The 27,258-nt window shown below is 38.1% G+C and overlaps 1 protein-coding gene across 1 annotated transcript in view; it reads right to left on the bottom strand.

Moving 5' to 3' along the window:
* Nucleotides 1-26,793, bottom strand: part of LOC134744537 (uncharacterized) — a 139,149-nt gene extending 112,356 nt beyond the window's left edge. Inside the window, exon 1 of the mRNA XM_063678354.1 lies at nt 26,745-26,793. The gene's annotated coding sequence lies outside the window, so the exon portion shown is untranslated. The remainder of the gene's footprint in view (nt 1-26,744) is intronic.
* Between the last annotated feature and the right edge of the window lie 465 nt (nt 26,794-27,258).

Below are 27,258 nucleotides of genomic sequence, written 5' to 3'. Positions count from 1 at the left end.
GTTTATGACGTAGCACCGCACATTGCGAAAATTTAAAATATTGCATTGCTGCCTGAGACCTGAGGGGTTATTTGTTTTTTTCTTGCTGAACAAGTTAAACATGTATCTTCTTGTTACTTATATTTCTAAAAAATCGTATTCAATATCATCAACATAATAAAGTCTAACAAAAATAACATTAAAAGTTAATTCATTGCCACGACATTTAAACTAAAATATCTAATTTTACATAACCGAATAAATTCTCCTACAAATGTGTGAAACCACATATAGGTATTTTGCTTTTTGCGTTGTGATTGCTCAAATTATATTTATCACCGGTTTTTATCGTTTAATTTTATATTTCGTGGAAATACGGCAAACCTTTAAAAAAAATGTAAGCTGTGTCTCGTCGGGTGGACTGGGGATTATCAAGAAAATTGGGTCGCTTTTTATTGTTATCAGAACAGAATAATGGAAATAACTTTTTGCATTTCACTTTTAATTTTACTTAACTTGGTAATGTGTATTGTATCTTTTCGCTTTTACGAAATATTTGAATAAAGCGTTTTAGAGAGCTCTGAAGCTTTATCTTTTACATCTTTGAAATACTTGGAATCGAAATTGTAATGAAATGTAGAGAAATATGTGTCTAATTTAACTAGATATAAGACTCCTGTGAGACTCAAACATAGTCCCTTTATTAAATTAAACCTCAAACGATGTATATCAAACTATTTGATACGTAACTCTTTTCAACGGTCAAAGATGAAAAAAAGATCGAAATATCGGAAAGGTTAATCCGTTAAAATTTCTTTATTAAAATGAGTATAATTACGAAAATATTTATATTTTATAAAAAGGAATTTTTTTTCCTCTCAGTCATTTAATGTCAGTCATCAGTCATTTAATGACTCATCCCTGTTATGTTATTTTAACTTTTCGTATGCGCATGTCAAAAAATTGCCATATAAATAGCAATTGTGACAACTTCATGTTTAAATTGAATATATATGGAGCAGACAAGGGCCTGACACTCTTTGATAGAGAAAGATAGTCTTATTGCGATTCCTATAAGAGGAAAGAGAAAATAGTGCCATGCTTTGTCCTTATCACCGACCGGGTTTTTTTTCATGGTCGGGTTATGGCAGCATAGGTAGGAGGCGATGGCGAAATACCGAAATTTATAAGTGAAAGTGAAAAAGGATTATGCTGCCATACATTAACCTGTCAATACATGAATATGTCTTTCTCTTACCCCTAGTCGCTCGGTTTCATGTCTATAACTACTATACTATGTCTATGGGAGCAGATCTAGACGTTACATCTTTTAATTCCAACCACTCACTTCCACATCCACTCTCAAATTTTTCCTTGTATATTGTTTCTAATTTGTGTTAATTATTAGTTACTGCCTTTACTGTTCTGAGCTATCTTCTTGCCCTGGGCTCCACGGAAGACCAGCGCTGTAGCATATACCTATATGTTAGAGCATATGCTGAGTGGTGTCCATTTGTAGCCTCTATAGCAGCATCAATATTGTAATCACTGCATGTTAGTATAAGCTACTTGTAATTTAACGTGTTAGTGTATAAGATCTTCTTCTTTTAAACTTGTATGGTGTTGTATGTAGATTTATACAATAAACGTTTTCTATTCTATTCTAATTTAAATATTAATCTATTACTTATCGATAACAGAACTATAGATGTTTCATTTTCTCAAACACTCGTTTTTGCCACAAAAACGTTTTTGTCTGGTCATTTCAATTACTTATAACTACTGATTATCGGATGATGACATGTAATGTAGGTATAACCATAGTCTGTGGTATAACTGTGCTGAAATATCGGAAGCTAAATATCCGATCCATTAAAGTTCGAATCAGTCCGAAAACCAAATAAATTTACAGGGTAGGTAAATATCCCGTTTTTAGAGGGGACGTAAAGCCTGGAAATAAGAAGGAAACAAAATATATGGGGTTCCGTTTTTTCCTTTTTAAGTACGGAACCCTAAAAACCGGCCAAGTGCGAGTCGGACTCGCCCAACGAGGGTTCCATACTTTTTAGTATTTGTTGTTATAGCGGCAACAGAAATACATCATCTGTGAAAATTTCAACTGTCTAGCTATCACGGTTCATGAGATGCAGCCTGCTGACAGACAGACGGACAGACAGACGGACAGACAGACGGACAGATGGACAGACAGACAGACGGATAGACGGACAGCGGAGTCTTAGTAATATGGTCCCGTTTTTACCCTTTAGGTACGGAACCCTAAAAAACTACTATTTTGCGTTAACCCCTCTTAATAATAGTTACAATCGAGCCTACCTCCGTTTTCCGGATGGTCAAACAGAAATTCTGACATACGTTGCTCGCTTCATCGGGTTTTCTTGTAAGGATTATTAAGGAAATCTTGACATTGTCTTTCTCAAGAATCTCTTTAAGGAGTTACTGACAAGTAGTATTGAGTCAAAGAAAACCCTGTTACGCCAATACAAGTTTTTTAAATTGGGACTCTTATTGAATTGTATTGTATCGGAAATTTATGAAAATTCCATTTTTACGAACCTGCCGCCAAAAAGCCGCTCTCATACAATTAAAGTTACGATATGTCTGGTACAGTCGCCATCAGATATATCGGAGCGGCCGAGGTGTTCACAATATCTGAACACACACTCTAACGCCCTGACAATAAAGGCGTGTTCAGATATCTGATGGCGACTGTACTAGTTTTATTTGCTAAAAATTGTTATACAAAGAAAATAGAGCAAGTAGGAGTTTTGTATGTAAAATTCCGGTAATGCAGATTTAAAAGATTAAAAAAATAAATTGTCATTTAGCTCTCTAAAGTCTTGGCGCAAAAACCCTCTCATAATTCCGTCGCCTGCATTTCTCAACTACCGTTTAATTTAACTGCTTGAAACGTAGCTTCATGTAAAATAGCTTCGTGTAAAATAGCTTCGTCTGAAATAGTTGCAACGTGCACATGAGATGTGTACGTTTATTTACATTGCTAAGCAAGTTCATTCATCATTTTTGCGCGGAGTTTTGCATGTGATCATAATGAGTGGGACGAGTTATAAAAGAAGAGCGAACTTTAATACAGTTTTTATAGATAAAACTGGTTTTATAGGTACCGCCCTATAAAAACTATACTTGTGATGGTCACGGTTAATGACTCGATTGCTTATGAAGCCATCGGTGTCTGTCTCTTTCAATTGCGCGGTAAAGTGTTTTGATTCTCTCTATCACACGTCCACCATGTTACGCCCGCTGTAGACTAATTTTTCGAAGAGTTTCGAAAATGTATACTGTATTATCACGCAGTAAACTCCAAATTCAAACTCGGAATGTCACTTACGGATGTAATACGGGGTAGGGCAGTAATATATTCGCTTACGTATGCGGCTCCCTTCGCAGTACATCACTTGCATTTCGTACGTACTCATAAAGAATGCGGCACGTATTGCAAGCGATGTACTACGCAGATAGCCGAGAACATGTTTCATACGTTTCATGGCTCCTCTACACGATGGCCCAGCGTAGCCAGTCCAAGGGACGCATTTATGCGTTAGAGGGAGCAAGTGATATTGCTATCTCATTCCACCGCATACCTGCGTCCCTTAGACTGACCTACGCTGGGCCATCGTGTAGAGAAACCATCAGACCGCTTAGCATGACTTCAAACTTGAAGTTACACTTGAGTTTATAATTATGTGATATACTTATATGAACTTACTGTAAACAGTTAAAGCTATAAATATATTTTAAATAATAATTATACCTACTGACATAATTATCTTATACCTAATATTATATACACACTGATGTGTTTTGTTATGTAACTGAGATAATATGATGAAATACAGTGTTTGACATGTAAAACTATGTTTTATAAAGGAATAAATGAATGAATGATATATGTAGTCGCGCCGGAAAACGCAAGTCATGCTAGGTGGTATCGTGTGGCCTGGCCTTTAACGTTACCCGCTATCGCTCGTCGCTTGCCCCAACCCGCAGTGGAGCACAGTCCCGACTCCGTTATAAAGCTAATTAATTATTGCATAGCATGAATAAGTAAGGATTTGTAATAACGCCTTCGTAAATACGTATTATTCACGAGATAATAGCGGCGTGTATGGAAAGGGGTAGACAGCATTTATATGAACACATTAATTAACGGTTTTCTTCCATATTTCTGATGAATGGCTGGTAGAAATCACTTCTTGTTACTATTCCCAGCTCACTACAAATTGTAGACGGTAAGATAGCCCAGGTGTATACAGGGTGGCCCAAAAATACGTCGACGAAGAATTTTATAATTATTTTTCTTACTTATAAGTACGTCGTTTACAAAATGTCATTAAAAATTAAAACTAATATAATCATTTCATTAAAACAAAACGTATTATCTTTGTCAGTGGCCGATAGTAAAGTTCCTGTGTAATGTTTTGACGGTAGTTGTGACGTCATGAGATTATATAATAAATGGAATGTCAGTTAGCACGCCCGAAAGTGGGTAGAGTTGAAACCAGTCTGGCTCCGACCCTGCAACCGAACGGACGAGTGCATAACTACGCATTCGAAACCAATATAAGATGTTTTATTGTTGTTCCCTAAATACCTACCTAGGAGGCAGGACGTCACAGTAGTCACATTAAGCCAATAGATTAGGGAATTATTAATTATTTTCCATTTGGAGTTTAAACTCTAAGTCCATGGGGTCCCAGCGCGCATAAGTTGTTTGCAGAAATCGCGAAGCATCTGGTTGACGTAACTGGTGACCGAAGAGCTGGCGGCTTTCTCGCACAACGTATCAGCATTGCGATACAGCGGGGAAATGCCGCCAGCATCCTTGGTACAATGCCTCAAGGGCCTATTTTAGATTTAAGCTAGTTATTAATTTCGTTTACGTAGTACCACTGTATATATCTTGTATGTAAATAAATGTTTATAGATTAGGTAGGTTATGTTCGTTAGGTTGCTTCAGATGCCCGAAGGGCAAACTGTCCAGAAATAGCCCCGCTACGCGGAGCTCCGTCGACTCAGGGAACGAGAAAATGATTTTCACGATTGATATGCCTAGTACACTTAATTTCATGATGTGCCTGATTTTATGATGGGCCGCCGACATCATCAATTTATTCGCCTTAAGTAAAATATCTCTGTCAACGTATTGTTGGGCTAACCTGTAACAATGCCAGACGTTTCTGATGTGAAAACAATTGCTTGATGGTGTTGATGATGTTTTTCAGCATATATGGTGCTAAATAGGTAATTCGCAACTTCGGTTATACAATACAATACAATACAATCATTTATTAATAAAATTAAAATTTTACACGTCATAGTAATTTACAATGCTATTCTAAATTACATTATTATTCACATACATTAAATTATTAAAATTACCATGCATTATTATAAATTCGGTACACAATTGTTAACCAAATGTTTATTATATATAATATTATAATGTTTTAAATGTGCAGGACTCATGTGACATTCTATTCCTATCAGAAGAATTCGTTTAACGAGTAGAAGGCAGCAGAGACTAGGTATTTTTTAAGTTTGAGTACGAAAGAATTGTAGCTATTCGCAGTTTTTATGTCTTCAGAGACTCGGTTATAGATTTTAGGGCCAATTGTGTGCAGACATTTTTTAGATTTAGCCAGCCGTGTGCGGGGTGGACGAAGTTCGTGGCGGCGCCTTAAGTTGTATTTGGGTTCCGCAGCGTTAGACTGGAACTGTTCGTAATTAAACCTTACCTGTTTAGCTACCTCTAGGATATAAAGGCAGGGTAGCGTTAGTATTTTGTTACTAGTGAACAGTTCTTTGGCAGGGTGGTCCCATTTGACACCGGCGACTACACGAATTGCGCGCTTCTGTAGTTTGAAGACTCTCTCGCGCTCCGCGGCGTCACCCCATAGGTCTATACCATACGTTAATAGGGAGTGAAAATAGCCAAAGTAAGCCTTTTTGACGTTGTCGGGGTGCAGACTTTGGCGCAACCTTGAGAGCGCGAAGCAAGCGGCAGCAAGGCGGTCACACAGAGAATCGATATGTGGTCCCCATGTTAGGCCAGAGTCGAATGTAAGGCCTAAATATTTTACGTGGTCGACTTGCGGCACTAGCAATCCGTTGCATGTGATATTAAGGGTGTGCTCTCTAGTTCCCCTTAGGCCGAAATGGACAATATTAGTTTTTTCAATGTTGAGGGACATACCGTTCGCCGCGAACCACGCCGCAACCTGCTGCATCACTGTGTCCAGTTTTAGTATTAGTTGGTCCTGGTTGTCGGCTGCAACAATTACACAGCCGTCGTCGGCAAAAAGGACAAACTCAGCTTCATTGGATGCTTCTGAGAAGTCGTTCATAAGAATGAGAAACAGGTTATTTCCCATTGTGGAGCCTTGGGGTACAGCACAATTTCCGAGGTCAAGGAGCTCTGATCGTTCTCCCTTGACTGACGTTAGTTGTTTACGTCCCTGGAGAAAAGAGGCGATCATGTGATGAAGTTTACCTGTCACACCATAATGGTCCAACTTCGCTAGGAGGAGCGGGTGATGCACGAGTTCGAAGGCACGAGAAAGGTCACAGAATATAGCCGCAACCTGTCGTTTTGCCTCTAGGTGACTTATGACCTTTAGATGAACGTCTCGGGCTGCGTCGATGGTAGAACGACCTGGCTGGTAAGCATATTGTTGTTTATTCAATAAGTTGTTTTTATTAAAGTGTGACATGAGAACATCACTTAGAACGCGTTCAAATATTTTAGAAAAAATAGGAATCAGAGATATGGGTCTAAAATGTTTAAGTTTGTCCATTTCCCCTTTACCTTTATAGATTGGCTGAACTTTTACATTTTTTAAGGAAGTGGGGTAAACTCCACAGTTCAAACAGTTATTAAATAGGTCGCACAGAATACTAAAAAGAAACTGTGGCGCTATATCTAAGAATTTTGTGTTCATATCATTAATATCCTGAGAACTTTTTCTTTTAATTTTTTGTGCTACTTTTATCACCTGTTGGAGCGAAAACGGTTCGATATCGATCACGTGTGCATGTCTGACTATATACTTACTTAGATAAGCCAGTGCAGTTGGGATGCTAGTATGCATAATGACACTCTTATTGGCGTTCACATAGAACCGGTTTAGTTCCGATGCCGTCGCAGCCGCGCGCTGGTCGTCTGTACGGCCCATTTGAGTTATTTATTTTATGTTTTAAGTTATTGCTACTCGTTGCAAATTTCGCTACTTTACGCACTTGTATCGTAATGTAATATAACGTTATTATCATCGCCTGAGATTTTTCATTTCGCAATAATGTGTAATGGTTATTTATTCGAATGATAATACGTCAAGAGTTTTGAATGATTCACGGTTAGTTTCACTAGACTTATATTGAAACCCGTGAAAAAGATGCATGTAACGGCGTCGAAATATCGGGAGCTTAATAAGTTAATAACAGTACAAAAGGTAATGACGGTATATATCCCGGTCAATATAAGTCTAGTAATAATACGTCCTCATCAAACTAAACAGAAATAACATTAACTTTAACAGATACAAGAAAAATAACAGCTACAAGGAAATTGCATTGTTTCAATATTAATTTCCTTAAAGCCTCGCTTCGTTATCAGTTCGCACTTCCTCGTCCCTTATAAATGATGCACAAAAAGGGCAAGTCGTAAACATGTCGCCGTCCCGAGGGTAGCCAAGAACAATAGTGGGGTCGATGAACCCCACGGTGTGGTGAAGTAGGTAATTTCAAGTTTGATATTATTTGCCTTCGCAAGATTCGACTTACAGCACAGAAGTGGTTAAGACGACTTTTCATACCAAGGAATGTAGAACTCCACCTATAAAGATTTTTTTGATATCCAAGCTAAGGCTGAAAATTAGTTTGAAAGACTTATATTGACCGGGATATAGACCGTGATTACCTTTTGTATTGTAAAACTAACCGTGAATCATTCAAAACTCTTACATGCATCTTGTTCACGGGTAAACGGAAGATGTTGTGGGTGCGGGTGGGTGTCAAAGTTGTGTAGACCGCGCTCGGTCTACCCCTGTGGTCTACCCTCACGGTCTATATATTCCGGTCAATAAGTCTAGTGAAACTAACCGTGAATCATTCAAAACCAAAACTGTTATTAGTTTCAAAGTTATTAAGAGGAAAGGAGGCGGCAGCTTCTCCATACAAACATACTAAACATCCTCATTATCCTTTCAAAATTACGCAATAATTCAGTGTATTAGACCCTACAAAATAATACTTAAACAAGAAAACTTACAATAATCAGCCTTCATATTCACATTTCAGGTTAGAATGTGATCAAAGGACCGAGAAGCTTAGGATCTTTTATATTATAATCTATATATCTGCTATCTAAAATACCTTTGTTAATTAACAGTTACTTACGAGCTAAAAACATAAATACCACAGAATAACTAATAGTACTACTAAATACTCCTTAGTACGCTGCGCGCAACCGGGCATAAACTTCACGATTGTTTCCAGTTTTTCTAGAAACTAGAAAAATTCAACGAAACTACTTTCTAGGTTTTACTTTCATTTCCCCACTTTACCTTTACTTGATATATTACTGCCAGAATACAACATCATACATAAGTAGGTACGACGAGTACCTATAATCTTTTATTTCCATTGCGGACAAATTCGTCTAGCTAAGCCGCACCACCGCTATTCTAAAATAATCTACCGACTTCATAGGTATTTCTGCTAAAAATCAATGCTATTCTAATCCAATTTTAAATCTTAAAGCCAAAGCGATAGAATGAACTTTTGACTGACGTTAACATTTCTAGCCTTTAACTCAATTAGGAATGAAAAGGTCATTTTGGATTGCGGATGACCGTTGGGTATTTTAAAAGGGTGTATTTTGATACCAAATCTTTGGTACTTGGGTCATTATTGCTAGGCGAGGGTGTATATAATTCATCGCTAGGAGCATTGAACTTTGAATTGAAATTTGAAGTTTATGTATTTCGAAATTGGTTAGTTTGGTCAAGTTTGCTTGTTTTGTAGCAGTCAGTATTGAAGCGGACAACTTAGTAGTAGTATCTACTTAAGTACGTGTACTTAACCTATCTTAGTTATACTTTGAATACCGTTTGAGCTGTGGACCTTTCCATAAATCTTATCCCATTATTCATTCTATCTTTTTATTTAGGTAAATACCTTTATTGTTACTGAGGTAATCCATAATACCGGTGTTTTTGTCTACATCATGACATTCATGACGTTATACCGGGTGTGGCCTGTAATATGAGCAAAAAATTAAACTGTAGCCTGTACTCCTCAAACTGACCAACTTTTACTCATAATTTTAAAACTAACATGGGACTTAATCGCGTAAAAACTTCTTATGCGATTAAGCCCCGTGTTAGTTTTAAAATTATGAGTGAAAATATGACCAACATTTGTTCAGCTACTTTTAAAAATAACGTGTTTTGGTTTTTAATAAGACGCAATGTATTGCAAATTTGGTTAGGCATGAAAAGCAAAGTCAATTACAATGATAAAGGCGTACATTGGAGATAATATTTATTTTGTATGAAAAATAGAAAGTCCAAAGACTTCATAATTTTCAAAAGTTATTGAACAAAAGTGTCGCCTTTGAGGAGTTTGAGGAGTACAATCTATGTTTCAATTATTTGCTCGTGTTACAGGTCACACCCGGTATGAATTGTATCTCAAGAACAGTAAACATCATAAGATTTAATGGCCAGATTATGAATAAAATTATAAACAGAATAATAACAACAAAATATAAACACCGGGCAAGTTTGAGTCAATATTAATAAATGGTTCTAAACTGACACCCTCTTAATAAACAAGTATGACCTAACCATTGACGCTCTAAAGTCTACAATAGTTATTTGTTATACAAGGGTGCAAAGTTGTATTTTACCCGCGAGTGTGGAATTGAAACATGAGCAAGCGAAAGGATTCTATAGTGGTTCTAAAATAGAATCCTGAGCGTAGCGAGTGTTTCAACACACGAGAAGTAAAATACATTTGCACCCGTGTGTAACACAAAACTTTTCCCCTCACTATAGCGAGGAAAGTGCAACATCCACAGGCGTTAGATCATCTTCATCACTGGAATCACTAATTTTTTTACGATATTATAACAGAAAACACTAGAAATTCGATTTTTACGTACAGTAAAAATTTTGTTGACAATGTTGACATTTCTGTTCTGACGTTTAGAAATGTCAACGATGCGTTTTGAAATTGCATCGACTCAACTTGTGCGTTCAGAATTATATTTAACATCATTACAAAAAATCTAACGTTTCTTATGGAATTTTAAGGTTTATGACTTAAAATTATTAAATAAAGCTAAATTTGGTATTTTTTATTAGATTCTCAAACCATTTATTTAATGATAATTAATATCGAACGAACCATTATCATGAGCGTTTTACGTTTTGTTATCTGTCAAGCTACTCGCTCCATCCATCCAAGGTCAAATTACTTTCCCCACTAGTGGATAAAATGCGTTTTTCCCCGCTTGTTTTAAAGGATAATAGACGGCTTTCCGAGCTAGTGAGGGGAAAATATTAGTTATTTAGGGCACAAATGTAGTCGCAAATTAACTAACTGTAATTACTAACGATCATGATCATTATTTCTACATGATTAAACCGCAACTACATTCATATAACCGATTAGTAACGATTTGGCGTATATCTTTAGAAATATAAATACACTGGATCTTTCACTGTGGATATCATTCAATTTTTCTACGTCAACGAAAACTCGCCGGAGAACAAACGCAAAGGTATTGTTTTATTATTACCACATTTTTTTTTATTTGGTCAATTGTTTTTTAGCATTCATCTGTCTTTATTAAAGTACCGTTGGGTGGGGTTATTTTAAATATCGAGAACTGTTAGTTTTAATTATTTTAAGTGCAAATAAATTACTATTGTGTTTATAGTACACAAACATCCACCAGTACTAAATAATCCTAAGCTTTTAGTTGTTCATTTTTTTAAAACCTGCAACCAAAATAACTACAATGAACTTTCCCCTTAACATTTTTTGGGCCCCATACATTCCACGACTTTTCTTTCCGCACAAACTCTAAATCTGTGACCACCATATTGCGGCAATGGCCAATCAAGATGGCGGATAACCGGCCATTTTGACGGCTTGACGTTCAATGATAAATTACCTACAAAATATAAAAGGAATTCTCTACCGCACTAAGCAGGAATAAAGTCCTTTTTGGAGTGTAACGCAAGGACAGGTGTTAGGTCCCACGGTTTTCTTAGTTTGCTGGGTTTTTCTGTCTCTATAACATAACGTGTGAGGAAATATTACGGTATAGTTGTTTTCTCTGCTGTTTTATTAATATAGCTTATTTAATGTGGCAGCGTGGGGCAAATTAAATAAACAACAAAGCGTAGCTAACCACAACAAAACATTTCAATTTGCTTTAGACAACGGTGAAGCCTTTAATTAAGTTTAACTTGATAAGACTGAGGACTAGAATAGGTAGCGCTAGAATTCGTTTTTATGTTGGATTTTTATTATAAAGACATGAAATCATTTTGTTTTTATACAGAACATTTTCATAACATGTTTTTGTAATTACAATTTTGTGTTATTTCGCCATTTTTTGCATGTGCAACTACTGCCTATAATAAAGGTGTGTAATATAGGCCTTGTTGCCTGATTCCAATTTTAAAATAAATAAATAAAGGATATCAATTAAACATTCCTGTCTAGTTTATCGATCGAGTTCGTAATAAACGGAACTTTATTGAAAAAATCCTAAATCGACTAGCGCTTTATTAAATTAGTTTTCTAAAGCACCATATTACTGGTATGCTGCAGGTTGAAATCATACTTATCGTGTCGTGTTTTATCTCTATGTAAAAGCGTCTAATTTTCAAACATTTCCCTTTTTTATTAATATTCACAAGTCCTATCGTTTAACATCTTATGGACGCTGTTTAAACCATCATTTTATTAATTTTACAGACCAATGATGATCGTTTAACAAGTACAATTTAGTACCTACTTATTAGGCGTCCCCGGAGTGCATATTGCCAACGACAAACAGACATACATTGGCGTCAAACATAATTATATATAACACCCCTCTCTTTGCGTCGGGGGTTGAAAATCTTCTCAAGCAACGTTGTTTTTAAGTTCCTCTTTAATGATAAAAACTATATGAATATTTTTGTCTATTACAGATGAAACTCCTCGCTATCTTCCTCTGCATCGCAGTAGCTGTAGCTTCAGCCGAGGTTCATTGGGATGAGAATGGGCAGTACCGTCTGGTTGACACGGCGCCTTACAGGCTGGCCTTCAAGCCGGTGCCCATGGCGGTGCAGGAGTTCAATCCGTTCTTCTACTCCTACAAGCAAATCAGGAGCGGTGATGCTAAATGAATGGACATTCTGGATTGACGCCGAAAATAAAACACATATGAATAAAATAAAACTTTTACTACAAAAACGTCCATAGTAAATATCCCATTTTCATTACTTTTGGATATACCTATTAATTAAGTACCTAAGCTTGGGTCACGTTCTTCAAAAATGTTTTTAAAAAGTGACCCAAAATTCAGTGTGACGCAAACTTCTCTTGTCAAGCCTGCGGTAGGCCATGTCGGTCTCGCATCGGTCTTTTTAGCCATCAAAAACGGTGTCTCTCCGGTGTTACACCGTAAATCGTTTGCAATAGACGATAAGGCCAATGATGATGATGATGACAAGCTGATCAGGCGGCCTAGCCAAGGTGACAAGTCGCTTGCGCTTCGCCATCGAATCGCTTTGTGTCTATCACTCTTCTAAGTCTTCCATATTAGTGTGACAGTGACAGTTGCGTTTCGTTCGCTAAGTAGCGTTAGCGATTACCATATACAGTCTTAGATTCTTAACGCGATGCTAATAAAACAATGTGAATAATGTTTTTGTTTTATTTTTCTTTATTCACAGCAAATACTAAGTAGAGATAAACGTTTTTATTTGCTATGGAAGCACATTAAATAATGATGAGGGTTTGAGGACTTTGAGGGTGTACTGACAACTTAGCTCGGTCTACATACTCAAACACGAAACGTTTGCAAAAACGAAATAAATTACCAAATGACGAATAAAAATGACATCAAAGAAACTGACAATCCATCACAGAAATATAATTAAATTCTACATTTAGATTATTTCGAAAATAGTTACCTATTTGGAATAAGCGATCCATGTCACTAATCCATTTCAGGAACTATAAATGGATAAAATACTTCGAAAGCCATAAATATGGGGCCGCACATGAAGTATTTCAAAAGCCAAAAATACGAAATTCCATTTTACAGCTGTCATTACTATTGACGTTTAAAAGCTATAGGAATCGTTTAAGTATTAAAAGCCTCAGGCCGCAGTTATCGACCGCTGATCAAACTTTCAGGCATGTGGTGAGTCAGGCACGTTTATGTTACAAAACGTCTTGTATTCGTCTAACCCCCGACGCAAAAATAGGGGACACCAATGTCTGGTCTGTCTGTCTGTCTGTCTGCCTGTCTGTCTGTTTGTGTATGTATGTATGTGTGTGTGACATCGTAACTGTCCAACGGATGGGCCGATTTCAATGCGGTTTTTATGTGAAAGCGATGACATATCAATGACATTTTGAATATCGATCGTCCGAGATAGTACTTTCGTTTAGTAGCAAAATCTATAAACTCATACATTAGTATGAGTTATGCATTTGTTACTTAATTTACACAATTTATTTATTTATTTTAATTTGAGATAGTACTTTAGTTTAGTAGCAAATGTATAAACTCTTACTTTAGTATTTGTGTATATGATTTTTAATGTATAGCGTGTCCGCCCTGTGATCGCCGCAGGTGTCGTGTGGTAGGATCGCCATGTGAGGTGGGACGTTACAATGATACTTGCTCAGAGTATAGATTTATATTGTCTAAAATAACATAAGTGACAGCTTATATAGTAGAGTTGGTATACACGTGTGAGAGTAAGGCGTAGTACATACTACAATTGGCCTATTATAGTTCCCAAATCCAAGCGGGTTGGGTACTTCACACACATGTTTGAATTTCTGCGCGGATGTATACAGGTTTTCTTATGATGTTTTCCTTCCGGAAAGCTAGTGGCACACATCAATGATTCCGTGAATAAGTTTTAAAACATGCAATGGTACGTGCCATGGTTTGGAACCCTTCAGATTGAGATTCGAACGCCTGAACTACTCGGCTACCAAAACTTTTTCATATTTTAGATTCAAATTGATTTCTAATGAACTTTATGCTCCCAATCTTATCGCTATTTACTAAATCATCTTAACTAAATCATCATTCGCTTGCCCTTTTCCAATCACTTAGGATCCACGCAGCATGCCTCCATATCTCTCTGGCATTTATCATCTCATCATTCACCAGCTTTCTTTTCATATCATCTCTCACACAGTCCATCCAACTGTTCCTTGGTTTCCCTTTTCTCTTACATCCCTTAATACCTTTCGGGTCATATTACTTTCATTTCTTAACTTAATATCGAATCAAAAATACCACAAATTTCGAGATGTCCAGATATCTTATTTTAGTCTCGTGGTCTAACAGACCAGTCTTGTTCTGGACTGGAACTAGTAGCTTTGTGAATTTCCTCCGTCAGCCATTAAAAATTTACCTCACTCCGGCGTTATTGAGGCGAACGTGTTCGACGCTTTCACGGTTATTATGGCAAGGAAGGGTGATCGATGTACGGTCTAACTATTATTGGTGAGAAAATTATTAGGTTAATTTTCGTTTAACACATTAACGAGCTTTAAAATCAGTTAGTTTCACTAGACTTATATTGACCGGGATATGGACCGTGATTACCTTTTGTTTTCTTTTCGAGCTCCCGATATTTCGACGCAGTTACATGCATCTTGTTCACGGGTAACTGAAGATAGCGGGTGCGTGTCAAAGTTGTGTAGACCGCGCTCGGTCTCATACCCTCATTCTTGCGCGTCGGCTGCGTTCGCTTTCAACAGTTTCAACGTTACCACCGGTCGCATTCACGACTCTCGACTCGCACTTGGCCGGTTTTTTATTGTTCTTACATATATATCTCCAAAATAATTGAACCAATCCACACCTAATCCCGTGACATATCGAAGATCCCAGCAATCCCATCGAATCCACATATCTTCCACAATTATGTTTGGAATATTTGATCCCGCCTAATGGTGCGCTCCCTTGTGTTTTTGTTGATTTAGGAGCCCCTTTGTCTACTGAAAACCTTCTGGAGGCAGATTTAAATTCAAAATTGGAATAACAATATCACTCCATGCCGTTTTCTATTTTTGTTACACATTTTGTCTCGGACGCAATTATTTTTATAATATTGATAAAATTGTTCGTCCTTTCGAGCTTAGCTAGAGTTTTTAGAGGTATTTCACCTAATATATTTAATATTGTCTTCGGTTATCACGATAGTTTACTCATGAAATAAAACTGAAAAAACCGGCCAAGTTCGCACTTGGCCGATTTTTTTCATAGTTCGTCAGTCGTTCGGTTTTTGTCGGACTCGCGCACGAAGGATTCCGTACCATTACGCAAAAAAAGTCAAAAAAATCACGTTTGTTGTATGGGAGCCCCACTTAAATATTTATTTTATTTTGTTTTTAGCATTTGTTGTTATAGCGGCAACAGAAATACATCATCTGTGAAAATTTCAACTATCACGGTTCGGGAGATACGCCCTGGTGACAGACGGACAGACAGCGGAGTCTTAGTAATAGGGTCCCGTTTATACCCTTTGAGTTTATTTCATAATATATTTAATTGAAGCTTCATCTACGTAATTTATTTAATATTACCAGAGGGCTGATTCCTTCCTTTCCCAGCGAGTTGGAATCGCTATATAGCACGGCAATGCCACCAGCCATCTCTGGCACCGTGCTAGCGCCGAACTCGTTCCGATTTTTTTACTGTAAATATGTCACAAATATGTGCGTGTGTGTGTGCTGTGTGTGTTGTATGTATAATGATAATGACGGTCTATTGCTTATAAGTGATGTCAAGTAACATTTTAGTAGTTGAAATTTTATTTTGAAATAATTATTTACAAGATAAATTAAAAACATTAACGTGCGCGCGGCAGCACCAATGGGCTCCTGAGTGCGGTCGCAGGGGCATATGACAGCCCGATATTTGGCCACTGGGCGAAATCGCACGCGCCACGTGCAGATTTAAAAAAGTATATATTTTTTATTTTATTTTTTTAAATATGTTTAGTTTAAGTTAGTTTTAAGTTTAACATACATTTAATTGTTTTAATTTTAATTTTAATAATATGTAATTCTATGGATGTAATTAATCCGAAATAAAAGCTTTTTAATTAATTTTTTTAATTTAATTAAAAACCTAAAGTTGCATGGGGCATCGTCCCCAGGACGCTTGCTGCGTTTCCCCGCTGGATTGCCAGACTTAGCCGCTGAGCGAAATACTCGCCAGCTAGAAAGTCGCCAGACACCCAGACAAGTTTATTTGAAATTTCTTTCATAACTTGTCTGGTGTCTGATGACCATGGCCCAAAGGTTTCGACTGTGTTGTATTGTATTGTATTGTAATATGTATATTTTTCGTTAATTTTGTGTTATTTTATTATCGTTGTATTACATGTTGTTCGTTACATTTAATAAATTATTTTACCATGAATACGAAGATCAAAGCACAAACATAAATCAAAAGCGGGTCATCCCGGGAATGATGCTCGATATAAATTCAAGTGTGTTATCCATTTTGCGACATTACATATATTCTTTCTACGAAATTCTTAGTACTCAATCAATTTTTCAGAAAAATTCTCGGAAATATTTTCATTACGTTTGTGACAATTTGCTAGCGAATTTGTCGTGGGCGTTTTAGCGAGAGACACAGGCAATGGATTTTTATATAAAGGTACCGTTCGAATTCAGAATACAGCGTTACAACGTTAGCTGCCGACGGCATTAGTGCCGCAAATGTAAAAGAGGTAATTTTTTAGGCCATTTATACTAAATTTGATGTTTCCTGCAGCTGCATTATGCTGCGTCTACTTTATGGTCCTTTATGTAAGCCCGTAAGCGAACATCTCGCGAACGAAAAGCGAAGCGGCGCGGTACGGCGCGGCGGGCCCACGGCGTTCGCGTTCAAAACGAGATCGCCTACGTAGGACACTTCTATAGGGTATCAAAGGATTGATTTACCCCGCGCCGCATCATTTCGCTTCGCGTTCGCGTGTTGTTCGCCTACGTTACTACGTTAGGTCGCCAGGTTCACGCTCCGCTTTTATGGTTTGATGCCAAAACGGCAGCCTCATGGCGCAAAATACTGGTTCTCTGTGCCGGTTCTATCTATTAGTAATAATAGTTCAACGCCTTAACTGGCCCGTTTCACGCTACCGATAATTTCCTATTTCCCATTGTAGTGTATACCCATTACCCATTAGGGCTATTAGTCGTATGACTTCGACGATTAATATACCGTAATAAACTATTATTATACCGGTTTCACACACGTCATCATTCAAAATGACTAATTAATTTACTACAGCAAACAATCCAGCCCATTTCATCCCCTGCCTTCTATATGGCGACATCTCAAAATTTATGATTTTTGGAGATTCAATCTTAATTAAAAATAATAAAGTTAAGTTTCCTTTAAACTTTTCGTGTTCAAGTGGCCATATTGCAGGCACGAAACGGTTATTATCTTGACAGGATTTACGCCAAATAATGGCAATAATTCTCTCGAACTAACAAAACTTAAGAAGGTCGTAAGCACTATTAAATTGTTAGTAAATTTAAGCTCTTTTGAACAAGTTAATCAAATATTGGGAAATCTGGGATTATTTGAAGTAATTGAATTAATAGCAATGTACATAATTGGTGGCGACGGGAAGGCATTTAGGTGTCGGTGAGGAAATTTGATTATATTTAATGTCAGTCGTTTAATGTGATAAGGATCTTGAAACTGGGTAAAGTAATTAAATAATTAAGATTTTGATAAGACAAAATGAACGAAGAAGAGAATGATTACAATGGTAAAATATAAAATAAAGTTTTGTGAATCGAATTTACAATTTTCATACTTAGGTATCGCCCGTGTTGGCCGAGTTACACACAATTAAAAGCCAGTAAAGGATGACTCACGTTAGACCGGGCCGTGTCCGGGCCGGAGCTTCCGGCGCTTCGTTTTCTATGGAAAGCATCACGTGATCACCTGTCATGTCATAGAAAAATAAGCGCCGGAAGCTCCGGCCCGGACACGGCCCGGTCTAACGTGAGTCATCCTTAACCCTTGTCATTTCAATTCAATTCAATTTCATTCGATAGCGTAACGTGACGTACGCGCGTGTCATTTTGTATGGGATTTTGAGTTTTCAGAACGTCCCGCTTGGCGCGCTGTTCAAAATCCCATGCAAAAATAGACAACGCAAACGCTCGTGACGCCATTGAAACAGTGCACACAATGTTTTTCCTTCACACTTTCGACGACAATAATAAAAAAGAAAATGTCACCACTTCACATCAAATCAAAACTTTGAAATCAAAAACATAAAATGAAACCAAAAATCCAGTTGATCCTTACAAAGCCGATCCTTTCCTGCTAATTAGAAAACCATACACGTTCCCTTTCAAATTTGCTAATTCCGACCCCTGATTGGAATCGTGCCATCCAACCAACGTCGACAAAAGTCGAAACTATCCCTTCATCCTTATGCAATTTTGTGATCAATTCCAAAAACCGGTCAAGTGCGAGTCGGACTCGCGCACCGAGGGTTCCGTACTTTTTAGTATTTGTTGTTATATCGGCAACAGAAATACATCACCTGTGAAAATTTCAACTGTCTAGCTATCACGGTTCATGAGATGCAGCCTGGTGACAGACAGACAGACGGACAACGGAGTCTTGGGTACGGAACCCTAAAAAGTTGTACGTTAGTACAATAATTACGTTTATATACGCCTGTTTGGTAGGTATACCTAATTTAAAATCAGCTTAGAAAATAACGACAATCTAATGGCTACTTACTGCGAAAAAACACAGCCAATAAACAGGAACTTCCTGCCTCGCACAGCTAAACTGTGGAATGAACTGTCGCCCGCGGTATTTCCGGACCGAAACGACTTTCAAACCTTTAAGAAAGAACGTACTTCATCTTAAAAGCCGGCAATGCATTTGTAGCCCGTCTGGTTTTGCAGGTGTCCATGGGTGACGGGTAATTACTTAGCATCAGGCGATTCGTCTACTCAAAAATAAATTATTAAAAAAATTCACTGTCTTGGGTGGGACTTGAACCCACGACCACTGGATCACTAGTACAGTGCTGCCACCAAGACCGTACCCAATGCAGCGAATATTTCCACCATATATGAGCCACTAGGGAGGCTCTAGCGACATCTACAGTAAGAGTGTTAACACTTCTTAAACGGCTACCAGAGTTCCAAGTCATATTGGAAATTCACCAGTAACCAAAGATAGATATAACTCCGTAATAGATATGGATACAGTCTAAGAAAAAAACGTGCCTCGAAAATCACGAAAATTTTATTCTCGATCAGATGGCGCCACTAGCTTTGGCCTACTCTCGTATAGAGGGCGTTGACTGTTTCGTTTTGTTATTTATAATTTTAACGCATATCAGTGAAAGAACATGGGTCAAAATTATATAAAATTATTAATGCAAATAAAAAAATCATTTATCCATATTTAAATACATTTTAACGTATTTTTATAAATCTTCATTTCTATTTTCAAAGTATGTCAACAGATGGCAGTGAATTTACAGTGGTTACAAAATTTACTATGACAGTACCGCTCTATCTTATTATATCCTCTTTGCCAGTAACGATGCGCCATCCCATACTAAATTGTGCCATTCTCAATCAAAAGGGTACTTATTGTCGGTTGTCAATAAGACGCTATATTTACATATAGCTTCAATTGAAAATCAACCTTATTAACAAGCGACAATGTGGTACCTTTTGGTTAAAAATGTCACAATTAATTATGTATTAAGCAGAAACGTCTGAGAACGATGCTATTAATATAAGCTTAGAAATAAATTAAAAGTGGAAAAATTCACTGTCCTGGGTGAGACTTGAACCCGCGACCACTGGATCACTAGTACAGTGCTCTACCATCTGAGCCACCAAGACCGTACCCAATGCAGCGAATATTTCCACCATATATGAGCCACTAGGGAGGCCCTAGCGACTTCTACCGTTAGCTTTAATTCTAAGCTTAATAACATCGTTCGCAGACATTTCTGATGTTAAATACAAAAACCGGCCAAGTGCGAGTCGGACTCGCGCACCGAGGATTCGAGTATTTGTTGTTATAGCGGCAACAGAAATACATCACCTGTGAAAATTTCAACTGTCTAGCTATCACGATTCATGAGATACAGCCTGGTGAAAGACAGACGGACAGACGGACAGATGGACAGACGGACAGACGGACAGCGGAGTCTTAATAATAGGGTCCCGTTTTTACCCTTTGGGTACGGAACCCTAAAAACAGAGAGAGCTAGTATTGTAATCATCGTTTATGCAAATGTATACGCCAATTTTGTAAAATACTTTGTCAGGTTTGAAACCGTATTTCTGCAAAACCTACAGACCCCTGGGAAACAAGCCAAACCCTAGGTTTCCTTTGATCAGCAAATTGCACGTCAGCCTGTTAGCTAATGTGTTTTGCTTGTTTCCAGTAAAGTGCAACGATATTAGGGTTACCAGACGTCAGGATTTTTTCTGACATGTCAGGAATTTTGGCCTATAGCCGCCGTGCAGGTCTCGACGACAAATAAAAAGCCTTCGATTTGAAGTAAACGTGTAATCTTGCATATATAGGTGCTGGTTACGAGGTACAGTTGACGAAAACGGTTAAAGGTGTAGAAGTGGTGGTAATAGTATGGAGGCTGATGCAAGAGTGATTTAAAAACGTACTTTAAATTTAGGTGCCTCTAATTGGCCGCGATACAAGTTATGTGGAGCGCTCCTATTGGTGCTTTTTAGAAAGCATTATAGTAACCGAGCCCGACGGCTGCGTTTAGCTACTGCATTATACAAATAAAAGGTTGCGTTCGCAACATGGCCGTTTTTCAGGAATGCGGCCGGTATAGAAAACTGTTAGGAATGGTCATGACTAAAAATGTGTTTTTTTTAATAATGTACGCCGCTTACGGCTAAACACCCCCCCTCGCCCCCATGACGATTTTATCATAACTTATACAGTAATTTGGCAGCGAGCCTGAAATTCAATTACATGACATATTCATGTTTCAATATTTGTCAACATACGTGTCCAATATCGAGTGATAGCTTGTTGCGAATAATTAAAATGATTTCGAAACGTAATATTTATTAATTAGTAATTTGGGTAGCTTATTTTTTAACCAATCAGATATTTGTTGTTTCCCCATACAAACTTTCACCCCCTTTTCACCATCAAAATTTTACCTGCTGAATATTCAGCTTGTTGGCCTGGTCTCCCATTAGCAGCGTCTCCAGCAGAAACTTGTTCAGCAAAATCTTGCAGGCGCTGAGGGACGCGTGGGAAGTCACCTCCAGGTGTTCCAGGTCTTGAAGAACTCTTGATTACAGCAAACAGTACCTACTGCACGTTAAACGTGTGGTAGCTCTGGTCGGGCGCCTGCTTCATCTAGCAGCCCTCCAGGTGTTCCAGGTCTTGAAGAACTTAACCTGCCTACAGCATACTCTACCAACTTCAGATTTAAGTACCTATGACAATTCGAGACAACGAGGTAAAGGCGATCAACCCTTTTTTATCCAATTATATATTATATATTAGCTTCCTCTTAATTTTAGTAGAGGTAACAGACAGACAGATATACTTTCGCATTTATACTATTAGTAGGGATTATTATCTATATCAAATTTCGACCTTGCAATATCTTCAAAATGGTATTATTTTCATTTTTTTCATACGGGAATAAATCTCACTTTACGCTATTATTTTACCTTATTGCGAAGTAACTTTTAACCAGCAATATACATGAGTTTTCGTAACGGTATGGAGGAATAATAAATAAATCCTTCTGAATTGAAAACCAAGGGGTGCATAATGGCACATAATGAGTCTGCAACAGAAGTTTGCATAAAAAGTCTTAAAAGATTCAGTCATGAGCATGAGTCAAAAACGGTCTTCACGCTTTTCTTGATTAAATAATAACGCTGTGTCTTAGGTAAGCGAACAACTCGCGATCGCGAAGCGAAGCGGTACGGCGCGGCGCGGCGGGCCCACGGCGATCGCGTTGGCAGCGAGATCGCCCACGTAGGACACTTCTATAGGAATCAAAGGATTGATTTTCAAAATAAAGCTAAAAGCCACATCAAAAACGTCAATGCAAAGCATTAAGTACCTATTATTGTGAACACTTCCTGGGCACAGAAACGCTGAAAACGGATTGAATGAACCATAATACGTTTAGCTATTAGGGCTTTTGATAACTCGGAACAAAAGGTCTTAAGTCAGTCATTTTGTATCGAATTGCGTCCTATTGTGGAAAGGGTTGGGTGGGTTCTACGTAATAGCTTGTTGTCACAGGAAATGGCGTGTTTTAAGGTTATGTGGCGATTTAAAAATGGCTGCTATTTAGGTACAACCAAGGTTGTTGACATAGAGGCGACATTCAAGTGACCGATGTCTGCAGGGCAGAAAGGTTATCAGAAGCCCTCCGATAAGGATAGTTGAAAGGGGGCGTGACGTGTAGCTAGGAAATTAGATTGAAACAAAAGATATGACGCGCCACGGAAGAAATGGACATCACGCGGTGTTTTACTTTTTATCTCAACTCTGAAAATATACTTCTACTTATGCTCCTCAGGTTCCTCGGCAATATTACTAGCTATTTTATACTAAAATAAATTGTGGCCCTAGTGAAAAAGGGTCCAAGTATCGGAAAGCGCGGGTGTATAGTATGAATCTTCTCAACAACACAAGGCTATATAATTTGTTAATGACAACTTGACTCGACGTAGGAAAATAACCAATGTTAAAATTCCGTCTACCAAATCAAAATTCGCCCAACGTCAATTTCCAACTCAATCGGCTAAGTTATATAACTCTGTTAATAAAATACTTAACATTTACCCAATGTCATAGCTAAAGTGTAGTAATGTTAGATCATGGCTAAGCACACTGGATTATGAAGAAACGGAGGGACTGTTAGAATGAATCCCACTCACAAACACATTCACACACACACACACACACACACACACACACACACACACACACACACACACACACACACACACACACACACACACACACACACACACACACACACACACACACACACACACACACACACACACACACACACACACACACACACACACACACACAGAGAGAGAGAGAGAGAGAGAGAGAGAGAGAGAGAGAGAGAGAGAGAGAGAGAGAGAGAGAGAGAGAGAGAGAGAGAGAGAGAGAGAGAGAGAGAGAGAGAGACACGCACACACTTTCACCTGAAATATAATTAGAAGATTTTATTGTAATTACACAATTGAAACTGATCATAAATTGTAAATAACGAAGCCTGTTGCTGATTTGCTTTTGTGTCCACTTGACGAAGCCTGCGTTGCCGATCACGATCTATGCATGGACTTTCTATTTACTGTTTTATTTATTGTGACGTGAAAATAAATTTTATTAAATTGTAAATTGTATAATAATTTGTATAAATTATATTAATTAAGTTAAGTACAGTTTGTTAAGTACCCTAAAGTGTATCATAATGTTAAACCAAAATAAACTATTTGTATTTGTATTTATAACATACATACAAAAAAAATACGGTCGACTTAATAACCTCCTCCTTTTTTGAAGTCGGTTAAAAAATTAATGAAAATTAGATTTTTTTTCGGGATATTTTTTTATCCAGCTAAATTTTACCTTTTAAGGTTTTGGTTGGAGTCTGCCCTTCCAAATATAGACTAGTTTCCGTGTGATTTACTTTTATGGCATCTGCCCTTGATTAACCTTGTAAAAATGTAATGACTAAGGAACAAATATCGGTGCTCATCACACAAATAAATGCCCTTACCGGGATTCGAACCCAGGACCATCGGCTTCACAGGCAGGGTCGTTACCCACTAGGCCAGACCGGTAGTCAAAACTAAACTAGAGGAGCTTATAGATCGCAGGAAACTTTAAGACTAGATCGCGTATAGCATATACGACCGGTGACGAGATCCTTGGGGCCTGAAGTGCATGTCTTTCATCTGTCCACGCATGTAGGGGTGGACGAGAAGATCTTGGGGTCGTGGATGAGGTGAGTTAAAAAACACTCATAGTCCAATACATGCACGTATAATAACTTGGTGATACAGAGGTGGTATAATCAGGGACCGGACAACCCTTTCCGCGATAAAACCCTTTCAATGGGTGACACTTAAACACGGCTAACACATTGAAAGACTTTCCCTTTTGAACTGCAAGCCTATTCATACCCTTACCTTTGACTAACCCTTACCGAAAAGCTAACCAAAAATAAGGCTAGCTCTTAATAAGGGTTACCCTTATCTTTAAGCGCTTTTTATAAAGGTTTCCCTTTACATGAAAGAGACAGGATTAGTATATATCTACGGTAGTGTATGAAAAGGAAAGAATATACGTGCCTAGTCAAAGAACGCCGCCGTCGCCGCTGACGATCGCTCGGATTCGAAGTAATGTGTGCTTTATGAACAAGGTAGACGACTTAAATTAGCACGCTTATATGCTAAAAGGGAAGCCCTTTATAAGGCTAACCCTTATAAGCAATATGCAAGGTGTTGGTGAGCGGATGATAAGGGTTTTGTAAGGGTATTTGGGCTACCGATTACTCAAATGTGGTAGCTTTATATAAGGGTTTTTAAAACCAAAACAAAGGGTTTCGTCTGGCAAAGGGTATGGTGAGTTAAGCCTTATGCAATACCCTTATAAAACCCCGATAAGGGATAGCGGGCCGGTCCCTGGGTATAATATCACGGTATGAGGACGGGCTCGACCGTCCGCCGTCCGTCGCAAGATTGCTGAGAGAATGGCCGTTGGCGGCCCCGCTGCCCCGCGCCCCGCACCATGCATTGCGTCGGCGACGGCTCCCGAAGATGCCCGAACACACGAGGCGTTAACACATCTGAATACTCTGAACTGACATGATGATAGTAGTTTGATTGTCGTTTAGCCTCCGACATGAAAGCATTTGCCTAACTATACCTCTATGTTAATAACTCATCTCCATAACACGGCATTGGACGGGGTCCAAGCGTGCCGCGGTCAGCCCGACTTGTCGCCACTGCCATAATAGGGATGATGACCCATGTTACATTTCATAACAACTTCTGGTTACATGGATAGAAAATGAGCAATTTATCACAATTGATTGGACAAAATACAAAACCAGATTTAAAGTTAAGCTTTTTTTTAACTTCCAATAATAAAAAAATATACAAATCTTATTAAAAATTGATAATTTAGCATATGTACATTCCCGATGCCAGGGAGGTTTTGGGATTATACTGAGCAACTTTTACTATGGGACCAACCCCCAAATAGCGAATTTTTTTTGGCTGTTTCATACATTTTGGCTGGTCCATTTTCTATGGAAGCGTAATTTTTTTTCGCAATTTCGTGGTTGGTCCCATAGTCAAAGTTGCTCAGTATAATCCCAAAACCTACCTGGCAACAGGAATGCATTTATTTCTAAGCCACCCTGTATATGTAATGTAATATCTCTGGTGTTGCAGGCGTCCATAGGCTACGGTGACTGCTTACCATCAGGGTGGGCCGTATGCTTGTTTGCCACCGTCGTGGTATTTAAAAATATATATATATATATATAAACGAATGTGAAAACGCAATTTTCATGTTTTCCATACTTCAAGGCGTCTTCAACTTCATCGTGACGTCATAATCAAGTACCATTTAGTAACGGGCGTTTCACGCGTAATACCGACCAAGAGTATGATTGTCAGACTTTGATTGTCATTTCTGACCTTTGTATACTTTATTGTCATGGGTCTCAAAATAGACATTTCATCCTCAAAAGAAACCGGATCGACTCATATTTTGATTGCTTGCATAACTTATCTTTAAAGGGGCCCACTGACTATCAGTCCGCCGGACGATATCGGCCTGTCAGTTGTTCGGAACTGTCAAATTTTTGTTCTAACTGACAGGCCGATATCGTCCGGCGGACTGATAGTCAGTGGGCCCCTTAACGTGGCATTGGATTCGGTCCAACTATGGCAAGGGCAGGGTTGTGTGAATCACCATACCATGACATTTAGAAATGCAGGAAAAATCATAATATTATAAAACTAGCTTTTGTCCACGACTTTTCGTTGGCGTGGAATGATGATGATGATTATTAGAAACTATCCTACCTATATAATTACTTTATAGGATGAATTATTCATCTCAGAATTTAATTTAGTTTTCCTTCGGGACATACGGGACATAAGGGTTTGAAACGAGTTGAAAGTACGATAGTACCGGATTCAGACTACACAAGCATTACTGCTGCAGTATTGCAGCGCGACATTACTGCCGACTTCATTGTTGCCGAAAATGTCAAAACCCGGATAGCGATTGACATTTGCGCCAGCAATGTCGCGTCGCAATACTGCGGCTGAGCAGTAACGCTGGTCGCTGGTGCAGTCTGAATCCGAACGGTACCTTAACGGTGGGAGGAGTAGTCGTCGGTAATACTTACCGAATTCAACAGGAGCTTCCAGAAATACTCTGAAACAAATAAATAAATATTTTAGGGAGAAGTGGGTAGGTAGGTATTATCAAAGATAAATATAACTCCGTAATAGATGGATACAGTCTAAGGAAAAAACGTGCCTCGAAAATCAAGAAAATTTGATTCTCGATCAGAGGGCGCTACTAGCTTTAGCCTACTGTCGTATAGATGGCGTTGACAGTTTCGTTTGTTATTTAACAATTTTAACGCATATCAGTGAAAGAACATGGGTCAAAATCATAAAAATAATTAATGCAAATAAAAAAAAACATTTATCCATATTTAAATACATTTTATCGTATTTTTATTTATCTTCATTTTTAGTTTTAAAGTGTGTCGACAGATGGCAGTGAATTTACTGTGGTTACAAAATTTACTATGACAGTACCGCTCTAGTATAAGTTACTCTATGGTATTATACAACGTACAATCGGGGACATTCCCGGTGAACCACCTTAAGGGCAAAAACGTTTAAACGTCT

Source organism: Cydia strobilella, chromosome 10 (assembly GCF_947568885.1).
Source record: "Cydia strobilella chromosome 10, ilCydStro3.1, whole genome shotgun sequence".
Lineage (NCBI taxonomy): Eukaryota > Metazoa > Arthropoda > Insecta > Lepidoptera > Tortricidae > Cydia > Cydia strobilella.
Note: the sequence above shows the minus strand (reverse complement) of the source record. Positions and strands in the feature narration are given on the sequence as shown.